This window comes from Dendrobates tinctorius, unplaced genomic scaffold (genome assembly GCF_039654945.1).
Source record: "Dendrobates tinctorius isolate UK_male_01 unplaced genomic scaffold, ASM3965494v1 ptg000138l, whole genome shotgun sequence".
Classification (NCBI taxonomy): domain Eukaryota; kingdom Metazoa; phylum Chordata; class Amphibia; order Anura; family Dendrobatidae; genus Dendrobates; species Dendrobates tinctorius.
In genome coordinates, this window is record NW_027361806.1 from 796,159 (window position 1) to 808,939 (window position 12,781).

A 12,781-nucleotide genomic window follows, 5' to 3' on the forward strand; every position below is an offset into this window, starting at 1 on the left:
TTTGCAGAATATTCAACTTTGTTGTAAAAAAAAAGGAAAGTTTAAAGGCGTGAATAAAGAGCTTTTCTTATTTTGCGCAAAATTCATGAACTGCGTGCTGCATTTAAAAAAAAAAATTGAGGAAAAAAAAAAGCACCAATGAAGAAAGCAAGACAAAAAAAGAAACGTGACTAAAAAAAATTACGCAAAACATAAATTTGCAACTACCGGTAAGTATCCTGATAAAGAGCATGCTCATGGAGAATTATAAAATATATTAAGTGCAGAGGAGACAACCCCTTTGAGCAGGAGTGGATGCAAACAGAAACAGAAGAGGTCCCCTGGCAAGAACAGGACCCTTTGCAGTTCAGTAAATCATTATAATACACAATTCCCCTTGCTTTGGAAGTAGTAGTGGCCCCCTTAACTCTTGGCCTCCAGGTTGCACCAATGATATGTCTTTTCCTGGATTATATATAATATTACAAGCCAGCCCTATTAATTTGCCATCATATTAAAGGGGTGTTCAATCCCAACAGTAGACCACTAAGATATACCGTAACTTAATGAGTGGTGAAGGTCCAACCTAGGTGACCTCCACTGATCCTTGGAAGGATCTGTAATGCACAGTGCTGAGGTCCCTCCTTTCTCACGATCATTGGAGATACCAAAGGATGGACCCCCATGACAATATGTCATGATTTAACCCTTCCCAATCAGACACTAATAAGTCTTTGCTAGTATCCGAATGGCACGTCCTGTTAAAACTAGTAGCTTATCTCCAAAACCCTCCATAACTAGTCAGATTTTGGATTTAGTTATCTGAGACCACATATATAAGCTGCAAAGTGACCATGTTAGCTGGCATCTGTTTTTTCTTGTAATTTAGAAATAGCTGAATTTTATAGCGGGTGATTTTCCCATATTTTTCTCAATCCTCCTCTGTTGACCATACACCCATCCCTTGTGCGCCGCCATGGTTCGGTCATATCAGTCTGACATGAGTAACCTCTGCTCACGACTTGCTCTACCTTCCCCCTTTATGCCCTTATAACAAAGTTGCTCCACACGTGGCTCTCATTTGCCAAGGGAAATAATGGGATTACAGTGCTGTCCCTCTGGTTGGCCCTCGTGAGCACCGGGATTGTTGATTTGTCTGAAAAGATTTGGAAGGAATGTGCAGCAACAAAGCCCAATTATATGGACTTCCCGAGTCTTTGCACATAAGTCCTCTCATCATAACGAAAGGCTTAAGAGCAATTCTTAGTTTATAATCAAAGGGAAACCCAGCGCATGGCCCGGTAGTCTAATGATTATCGAAATAAGTCGCTGCACTAACACACTCTCTACACTTAAGCCCTCTGAGGCATTCGCCACTCAGTGGCTTACTACACATTACCCAATATAAAGAAGCCTTATAGGGAATGTCCGCGCAATATATTGCTGCCATTCCACCATCTAGCTCTATGTTATACAGCGTTGAAGCTAATTTTTTATTATTCTAAATTAATATGGGCAAACATATGGTTCAGACTAGTGGTCACCCCTTTGTTATGAAGCTACAACTCCTGGGATCCTGGAGAGCTACAGGTTGGATATTACTGCTTTAAGGGTATTGCCCACTTGAGGACATCCCCTTGTTAATAGTCTCATAATGATGAAAAAAAGAGATACTTACCTCTTGGGTTAGTATCACACCTCCAAACTGTCTGCTGCTTCTGCCTACCAGTTTGCTAAAATCAATAACTGATTGTGGCATCCAGAGAGCACTGTGGAGCAGCACAAGTTCAGATGTTATCAGTTTTTATTTTTGTTTGCCAATTAGCAAGGTGTTGTCTAGTAGTTGTGCAGTTCTCAATATATACTCATCATTGGATATAATATGACCCTTTTGGTCCATTTTTAGGTGCCGGATGGTGCCCAATATTACAGGGGTCATAACTAAAGGGAGCTGTTATGTAAGTTGTATTAGTTATTAGCTAACTTTTCCAGAAATATCACATTACGTTATATGGCCACTGTACGGTATGTTGTAAACATTGAATATGTGGAGTCAGAATAAATCCAGCCCTGATGTTGACACACACTCTATTAATCGGTTTAATGAAGGAGAAGTGGTCAACTCAGCTCTACTACAGTTTTCTGGAATTTACAACTGATGGGGGCGTCCAGAGAGTGCTGTGGACCAGCACAAGTTCAGATGGTATCAATTTTTATTTTTGTTGGCCAATTAGCAAGGGGTTGTCCAGTAGATGACAACCACTTCAGCAATACATCCTATCCATGTTGTTCAGTTCTCAATACATACACTTCATTGGATATAATTTTACATTATATGGCTGCTGTACGGTATGTTGTAAAGATAAAATACATCAGTCAGAATAAATCCAACCCTGAGGATGACACCTGTATTGATCGCTTTCATGAAGGACAAGTGGTCAGCTCTCCTCCGAGACTGAAGACAAACTCCTCGACTTCTTAGTGAACCCGTCCTACAGTCTCGTCGTAGAGTAGCTGTCAGCTCAGCATTTCTGCTCCTTTCATTAATGGGTGGGAGTCTCAACACTCCGTGTCTCTACATGTCAAAAGTTTTTGGAAAGTGCCATTTCATCTTCAACTGGCAGGAGAATTTAGAAAAGCACTTCCATATCTGTTGTCATATTCGTTCCTCTAACTTCCTGTCTGTGGCCGGTGACCTTAGGACAGTCTTGTAGCCAACCTGAGGCTACAGTCAGATGTGATGATAAATGGCTGGAATGTTTTCCTGACTGACAGTCTCGAATCACCTTGTGTCACTCTTTACTTGACTCATTCATTTTGTAACACAACATTGAAATCGATGATGGTGTTATTCATTGCAATGCCGTGTCTCACAGATATCATGGCAATTACAGAACTACAATCATCTGGGTCTGGAGGATGAAGGATATTTTTTTTACATTCTTGGACCCTACATGAGTGAGGATAAGACAGATTTAGGATGTAACTGTCTGATAAGAGCTATTATCCTTCTTTAAGTCATTAAATTCTATGTTTTGCAAAAAGTTTTTTTACCTAGAATAGTGGTCATTTTTGAGTGTATATATATATGCAAATTGCCTCTTCAGAAAGAAAGAGGACTTTTACTCTACAGCGCCACCTATTGGTAGTAGCGATCCTACAAGTCACAATCAACCCTTTAACGAGTCTTGTAATATGACTTAGGATAAAAGCCAAATCAGAATCTCAATTTGCAGACACGGTGTTTCGAGCTGTTGGCTCTCGTCAGTGCAAAGTATGAGAACTGATTTGGCTAGGTGAGAGGCTCTGGACTAAGGTCTAAGAGGTAAGGTTTCTCCTTGCGGAGAGTGACATGCCAGCTCTGGCTTGTCAAGGTAAGGAGGCTTATTCGCCGTGCAATGCTCCTCTGGGAAAATAACTTGTAGGATCGCTACTACCAATAGGTGGCGCTGTAGAGTAAAAGTCCTCTTTCTTTCTGAAGAGGCAATTTGCATATTATTTTCCCAGAGGAGCATTGCACGGCGAATAAGCCTCCTTACCTTGACAAGCCAGAGCTGGCATGTCACTCTCCGCAAGGAGAAACCTTACCTCTTAGACCTATATATATATATTTACCTTCAATGACATCAGTGGCATTTTGCAGCTGTTCTTTATTTTGGATAGTTGAAGGGGTTGTCTGGGGCCCCTCATTTCCACATTATGGGATAGCTGACTTTTTTCCTGCATTGATTATTGGGCTCTCATTGAAGCTAATAGGCATCCACATAATACACAATCCTTTTAGGAGACATTCTTCCTGCAACTAGAAATAGGTTAAATGATTGAACCCTTTCCTATTTATTTCCTAACGTCATTTTATAAAGGCATTAAGATAAAATAGTAGACTCCTTTTAAAGGGGTTGTTCAGTCAAGCAAAATGATACCTAAATGTGTATAAAGAATAGTTCTACCACTATGTTTCTATTATAACAGCTGCCTCTATCTTTAGTTTTCCCTTCCAGTCTCTGGTCCGGCAGCTCCAGGCCTAGCATTGTCTGTGCTTGCAAGGGACCAGTGCAAAATGAAGAGGCTGCTGATTGGCTTTTATTAAATAATCCGGTCCCTTGTCTGTCTATTCATTGGTTGGGACAGGAAGGGGGGCTGTCTTACTAGTCACATGATGGGTTAACCAGACCCAACTCAGAATACACTCTCCTGGGTCCAGTACAAGCCAGAAGTTTAGTTGCCTGGACACAAGACTGGAGGAGATAGCAAAAGATTAGAGTCTGTGATAACATAAAAATAAGAAATGAGCAAAAATATTCAGACTGCCCTGACCCGGTGTCCAACATTCATTTCTGTCTTGTAAATCCTTTTTATCATGTCCCACAACTTGAGAATTAAACAGCATTGTATTTTGATTGTTTTATTGTTGATACTGCTATGCCATCAGGATTGCCCCTTTTAGAAGTTTGGCCTGTCTCTCTTCCTGTAGTTCAACTTTGATGTAAGTAACCCCTCCCTTCTTTCCCAGTTAGTGTTCGTCAGCCATCTTTCAAAGTGCATCGCTGAACATCCCTGTACATCTCTGTCTTTCTACCTACTGCAGTCCTTGCAGCTACTGTTGTTACTATTGTGCATAATACAAGAATTTAGCCTGAGAATAAACTTCTTCTGGAATCTTCTTGTATGCCTCTGCAGTCGAGTTGAAGCTATCTGATGAAATCCATGGTGTGAGTACTGGTTCTATACAGACATCCATAGAAATGGTGTTTCAAGAGCCTTTCACTTGCAGCGTAGTTATGGAGTCCGACTATTTTCTACACCTTCCTGGGCACCTCTGGAACTCACTAGGTCCCCGTGACATTTTTCTTCTTGTAATGTCATGACTTGTATTGCTGTGCTACACAGATCATTCCAACATGGAAGCCTAGTAAATGGCAGAGGTGCCCAGGATGGCAGAAAAACAATTGTACAGTAGAAGTTAACACTAACCTGATATGGCTGCCAGTGGGCACAGGACCGGAATAGTTGGAATTTTTTTTTTGCTCATCTTTATGATTAGTAATTTTTATAATTTATTTTAGGCACATTTAAGACTATTTTTTTTTAAACTGGGCAACTCCTTTACCTTTAAGAAATAACTGATACCAAAAAAACAGTTTCCTTCTCTGCTTTTGAGAACATTGCGACATCACAACGCGTGTCTTGTCGTGGTGGCATGACTTACATTGCGGTGCTACAAAACATCTTGGCGTGGTACACATCATGAAACTGTGAGAAAATGCACGTTATGACTTCATGGCCGCCTAGTAAAAGGGAGAAGCACCTAGGATGCCGGACAAACAATTCCCGATGCAGAAGCGAACAATACCCTGATCTAAGTGAACACTACCCCGGTATGCCTGCCAGTGAGGACTTACAGTAGCTGGACGTGGACCAGGGTAGTTGGAATGTTTTTGCTCTTCTCTATAATTATTAATATGTATAATTTATTATTTTATTCACATCTTTGTTTTATTTTTTTCTAGCCAGAAAACCACTTTAATAAACAGCTGATGATAACACAAAACAATTACATTTTCTCTGATATAGAGAAAACTGCGGTCTTAAAAATATTAGTAGAAAGGAGTAATTTAGTATTCCATATAATAGTTGAGCTGAACTATGGTGGTAGATGTCATCACAAAGATCATTTTCATGAAATACGATTACAAAAAATTTAAAAGTAAAAAAAAAAAAAGGAATACACTAATGATGGTCGAATCTCCCATCAAACAAGCTGTAATCTCCGGTGATAAAAAGTGTCACGGTTTGTCTAAGAAGCTCTCTGACTCTTAAGACAACTTAAAGTGAAAGCAGAATTTGGGAATCTGAGACGCAGATGTTTTGGGCCGGGCTGAGACAATACCATGATCCTCTGTAAATGAAAGACAAAATGAGAATCATATGGTCAAGACCCGATGGTGATAGAGAGATAGAATGAGACAGCCACACTCCATTTATTAAAGATGGATGATAACCTTGTAGGGAAGAAAAGATCATCTTGTCATCATCTATGGTCTTCTGTCACTGTACAGAAAAATTAAAGCAGGGTTAAGCAAGAATGTCAGTTTCCATCAAGTTAAAGAAAGCAGAAATGGTAGTGATACATTTCGAGTAGTAACTTGAAGTTCCTGGGTCCCCTATATAAAAACTTTTTAGCAGTTTTTGGCTATGTAATGAGAGGGTAAAATGATTTTGGGGCTGATACTCTGATTCCAGTGATGTGTCAATTACTAGGCTGTGTTTTGCTGTTTCAATAAGGTCAGCGTTTTATCAGCAGAAGATTATCACTACAGGACTAGTTGTCTCATGCCTCCTAGTCTAACCTTGTCCCCACCACTGATTAACAGCTTTCGATCAATATACAGCACTGTGGTTATACACAGCCCAGCATTCAGAGCTCTGCTAGATCTGCCGCAGAAATCAAGAATTCCTGCACCCAGTAAACTAAGTGATACATCGCTGGAATCAGGTCTCTGTCCCTACATCATCCTGCTTACATAGAAAAACCTGCTGACAGATTCCCTTTAATAGAAACCACCTACCATGTGTCATTTATAATTCTAGTGTCTTCTTATATGGCAGAATACCATTGGCCCTCCTCAGGTTCCAGGTTTGATTGCAACTTCTACTTTTGCACCCTGCAAAGCTACGTCTGTGGTATTACATATCAACCCTACGAGCGATGTACAACATGTAATTCGATTTAAAATGTCATTTTTATTATAAACATCTAAAAAAAGATACACAGGAAAATGAGATCAAAGCAATATATCACACCTACAGTCTACAGTATACAGACATCGAAATGGATGAATGATCAAAAAATGGATATAGATTTCTTAGAGTCTGCCATAAAGTATTTCATATAAGTCAAATGTGGAGACAAACACATTTTACATAATTATATAAATGGTAACAATGTATAAAACTTTTCAACAATTCAGCACCATATCCAAAGAGTGCCTAGAATATAAAACTAATAAAAAATAATAAATAAATACATTATTTATTAATATATTATATCAATAATGAATATTAATAAATAATATAAAAATAATTACCCAACCTCTAAACGGATAGCTGCACCCAGATGCATGTTTCGCCTTATACTTTGTCAAGGGCATCCTGTGAATTAAGGTTATAGGAGGATTGAGTTTGACCCTTATCCAAACTTTGCAAACTCAAGAAAATATTTTCTTTCTATTGTCCCATTAGTTTAACCTCAAAATACTTGTGCATTCATTTTAACCTTTAGGTGTTCAAAAAAAAATCTATTTACTGATTATATCTCATCTATGAAGCAGGACAATAATTCATGACTAGTGTATGGCCACCACCAGTTATCTAAATCATGTGCTTATATGAATTATTTGAGTTTTATTCCCTTGGATCCATTGATGTTCTCTATTGGAAAAAGCAATCTCATCACCTCATGTTAGTCAATGCTTCCAAAATTCGAGTACGAAGGATCCTGCAAGCCACACAGGTTGTTAACAAAATGTTCATAGTCCGTGATCATGTTCCAGGACTCTTTATTCTTCAATATCTTATGTATGGAGGAGGACAAGCATTCAAAACGAGTGTATAACAACTTTTGGCTTCCGGAGTGTCTTTTTTTTATGACAACTCCACCCAATAATCCAGGGTGTAGGGACGGTGTGACGTTCCATTGTGAAGGCCTCTTCATGGCGTGGTCTATAGATGGAGACCAGAGGATAGATAGAATGGAGTAATGCAGACTGGAGGTGTATCCTCTTCCGTGATGAGTCCGGCATTTGCCTTAGACGCAATGGTAACCATAGATTGGTGTGAATACCAAGGGGAAATGCCATGAAGAGGCCTTCATGAGGGAATGTCATACTGGTCCTACTCCTGGGCTTATGGTGGGTGATGACATAATGTACGGATTTGGAACCATGAACTAGGTTCACTAACAGCTCGGCATTACATTGATTTGGTCATTTCTCAAAAGAGACACTGGAACCGTTTCTCAACACAACAATGCCAGGCTGTATGTTGCTCATGCTACTATGACCAGCCTGTGTGGCCTAAGCGTTCTACCATGGTCTGTGGCATCCACACACTTGTTTCCTATTGAGCATGTCTGGGATTTCATTGGTCAACAACAAAGGGCGCTGCCAGCAGTGGATCTTGGCGATTTTCATTTCCAAGTGCACTCAACGTTGCAGAACATTCCTCATACAATTATTAATAACCTCACTGATAGCAGGCAAGACGTGTAAGTTCGGAGAATTCTGCCCATGATAGTGAAAAAATCAAGATGTTTTGAACATTTTGTTTACATTTGTTCATCTTTTCCAGATCAGTAAGGTGTCCATTCGTCCCGTGATTTCCATAATTCCACGACTTTTCCTTATGGTGTTGTATTTCGACATTGATGAGTATTTATGGGCTGGAATATGGAGACATGAAGTACTTGTCATATACAACGATACCATATTCATGGACTCTGTCCGATGGTGCTCAAAGTCCTTGTGAGTCCATATCATAGACCCACATGCACTCAAAGAACTTTGTTTTTGTTGTATTATGGGGCAATAACTTATGCATGAAGCCTTCTGGGTGGTAAGGCCAAACTACTACCAATGGCCTATAATCCAGCCCTGCTATCCCTGCTGACTATACTGTAGAGGCAGAAGTTACAGCTAGAGATGAGCGAATTTATTCGGATTTTGGCCCCAAATCTGATTTTGACATATCCGTGCCATATTCGAACACTATTCAGGCTGAATATAAGTCTTATGATCGGTTCCGAACATATTCATATCAAATGGTCATTACTCCATGCTAATTCTCTTGGATCTCTCTGCAGCATTCGACACTGTGGATCATCAGCTCCTCCTCACTATGCTCCATTCCATTGGCCTCAAGGACACCGTTCTCTCCTGGTTCTCCTCCTATCTCTCCGACCGCTCCTTTACTGTTTCTTTTGCCGGTTCCTCCTCCTCTCACCTTCCCCTTACTGTTGGGGTTCCTCAAGGATCGGTTCTAGGCCCCCTCCTCTTCTCCTTGTACACTGCCCCTATTGGTCAAACAATCAGTAGATTTGGTTTCCAGTACCATCTCTATGCTGATGAAACCCAATTATACGCTTCTTCTCCTGACATCACGCCAGCCTTTCTAGAAAACACTGGCGATTGTCTAAACGCTGTGTCTAATATCATGTCCTCACTATATCTGAAACTGAACCTGTCAAAGACTGAACTCCTGGTGTTTCCTCCCGCTACTAATGTACCTATACCCGACATTGCTATTTCTGTGTGTGGTTCCACTATTACTCCCCAGCAACATGCCCGCTGTCTTGGGGTCATACTTGATTCCGAGCTTTCCTTTGCCCCCCACATTCCATCACTGGCTCGCTCTTGTCATCTGCACCTCAAAAACATTTCTAGAATTCGACCTTTTCTTACTTTTGACTCTGCAAAAACTCTTACTGTTTCTCTTATTCATTCTCGTCTCGACTATTGTAACTCTCTTCTAATCGGTCTCCCTCTTACCAAACTCTCCCCTCTCCAATCTGTCTTGAATGCTGCAGCCAGGATCATATTCCTCACCAATCGTTACACCGATGCCTCTACCTTGTGCCAGTCATTACACTGGCTACCCATCCACTCCAGAATTCAGTATAAACTTATTACCCTCACCCACAAAGCCCTCCATGGCTCAGCACCACCCTACATCTCCTCCCTTGTTTCAGTATACCACCCTACCCGCGCCCTCCGTTCTGCTGATGACCTGAGGTTAGTATCCTCAATAGTCAGAACCTCCCACTCCCGTCTCCAAGACTTTACACGTGCCACGCCAATTCTTTGGAATGCACTTCCCAGGTCAATACGATTAGTCCCCAATCCCCACAATTTTAACCGTGTCCTGAAAACGCATTTATTCAGACTGGCCTATCGCCTCAACACATTAACCTAACCTATCCCTGTGTGGCAGAGCCAAAAGTTTTACCATAACCAGGTTCCCCGCATCATGTTTCCACATGCTTTATGCATCCATTAGCCCTCTGTGTCTGTACTGTTACACACTTAACATTATGGCTGGTCCATACAATCAGGGCAACTGTTACCACCCACCTTTCGTGTCTCCCTCTTTCCTCATAGACTGTAAGCTTGCGAGCAGGGCCCTCACTCCTCTTGTTATTTGTTATAATCTACTGTATGTGATTATTGTTATGCTGTAATGTCTATTGTCTGTACAAATCCCCTCTGAAATGTAAAGTGCTGCGGAATATGTCGGCGCTATAAAAATAAAATTTATTATTATTATTATTATTATTATATTCGGTAATTTCTACTCCCATTGACTCTAATGACGTTCGGCCGTGTTTGACGAATATTGCAAAAACAATATTCGAAGCCGATCATATTCGGAACCGAATCCGAACAAATTCGCTCAGCGCCCTCTGTTTTCATGTTACCGATTAACATGTCCTTAAACAACAACATTCGTTTCTGGGCAACTCAGTCTACATGCCTGCATGAAAATCTGTGCCACATGTGAAACCACTTTACAACAAATTGGAACACAGTGGGCGTTTAATTTATTAAATGCATTATAGCAGGCAGCAGTATCACAGACTGTCCCATTTATTATTTTGTGAAACATTAGCACAAAAATGAGGAATGTTATAGAAAAATACCCGGAATTTCATCATTCAAAATAAATCCAGTCCTTCTATAAAGCTTTGTTCTTTATGTGTCTCATTAGTAAATTCTTTTCATAGACTTCACGGAGAAGGAGTTATTGAGCGAAATGTGTTTTTTGCCTTAAAACAGATTAATATTAATTATTTTTAAAAGGATTGTCTAATTTTGCCAATTTCTTTGATAGATGTGCCACCAGTGGAGATGAGTAAATGCATTTGCAGAATCCTGGTTCTAGCGGCCAGGTCAGTATTCCATGGCATTTGGATGAGAGCCCTGTGAGTCACCTCCTACCTGACCGTACCCCCGGATATTCTTTTGACTAGCTGTCCTTCCCATGAATTTCTGTGTGCATCATGCTGCAAATATTGACATTGTGCCAGGCCGGCTAATCAATAGATGAGTCGGGAATGTCGTCCGGTAGGAGGTTGTTTGCACGGTTCCAATCCAGCGGCCATGGACTGATCTGGCTGTTGAATCAAGTGTCCTGTGGATTGATTGGCTCATCTCTAGCCACCAGATGATAAACTAATCTGCTTTAATCTGTGAGTCGAGAAATATTCATTTCTCCTACAGCGCCACCACTGGAGAAATGAAGTATTGCACAGTGCCATTTGAGATCAGTCTGTGGTCCTCCTAGATGAGAGCCCTTCTTTTTCGCTTTTGTTTGTTCTTTTTCATAGATAAGGAATAAATAGGAAGGCCCATACTCTTATTTTCCCCTCAACAGAATGAAAGGCTTTATCACCATAGACAATAAGAGGTCAAACCTAATGGCCACCCACCTATTATCAAAAAGGGGGTCTCCTGACATTAGTTTCACCTAGTGAGGCATTTTCAGGAGACTGAGGAAGGGTATCTGTTTCACTATCTTCCAAGCCTTGTCTGGGTGAGCATACTGTAGGTTAAGGGTCCCCAAGTTCCCAAGTTTGGGCTCCATTAGAAATTGATGTCACTTTCTGTTGATATACCAAACATGTATCCATTGGATAGGTGATGGAAGTATCGTCGGTGGAATTCCAACCTCTTGGACTCTCACTCATCACAAGAATCAGGGTGTCGTACGATTGAAATAGTATGGCGCATATGTGACCATTGTTCCATTCAGTGTAAATGGGAGGCATGATCATTCTCCTGTATGTCCATAATAGTGACTAGTTTCCTTTTGTCAGTGAAATAGGATTGCAGTTCTAATGATGTCTCATGCATGCAAAAGAGACTTCCTGTTTCTACATAGAGCTTAGGATTCTGCTAGTCAGTTTTGAATCATGTGATGACACAGACCTAATTGAAAAGAGGAGAATTAACCAGGTAGAAAGGCAAAATGACCAATTGTAAGTACACAGTGCCATATATAATGAGTTCTGCAATCTATAAGAGGATAAAAACTTTGATGGGAGGAGGAGTGCTTCTTTAAAGGTTGCCCTTGGTTGAGTTCCCCTAGAAGGAAGTCACTTAATTCTGGCTCATATAGGCATGTTCCCAGCGGGGGACCACCTGCATGATCTAATGTACCCTAATAGGACTTATGCAACGTGTCAACCTAGTCATACAAGAACTAAACATATTTGGTGCAGATTTTATGCACAAATTTCTAAATTGCGCTTCTACATCTAAAATCAGTTCATATTCTTTACACTTATTCCTGTGTTTTCTGTGCGTTTTCTCTTGTGGAAATGCACCAAAAAACTCTTCAATGCTTATAAGAGTTGGGTCACCATTAAAATGAACACCAAGTACCAAATTGATGCATTTTCGCAACAGGAATCGACATGCAATAAGTTTGAAAAACTCAACAAAAGCCCCAAAAAATGAAGCATTGAGACGAGTCTAAGTGAAAATGTTAGGTTGAATAATAAATAATGTTCAATAGTTGCCTGCCCCTGGCCCAATGGGTATTGATCAGTGGCCACTAAAAGAATCACAACACACACAGTCGGATGTAATCTCTCTTTGATCAATCTATGGCATAGCTCCAAGAGAGCAAGAGTGAGAGCGTTTATTGATTCACACATAGGTTTTTATGTCCCTTGTAAGGGGGCTTGGTTAACTCTAAAATGGGAGTGTTCGGATGTATTCCATTGGTTAGTGGGTTGGGCAGTGAG

At 40.5% G+C, this 12,781-nt stretch overlaps 1 protein-coding gene across 1 annotated transcript in view; it reads left to right on the top strand.

Annotated features, from left to right (window-relative positions):
• TRABD2B (TraB domain containing 2B) overlaps nucleotides 1–12,781 on the top strand; it is a 339,205-nt gene that overhangs the window by 144,981 nt on the left and 181,443 nt on the right. The gene's annotated exons all lie outside the window — the stretch shown is intronic.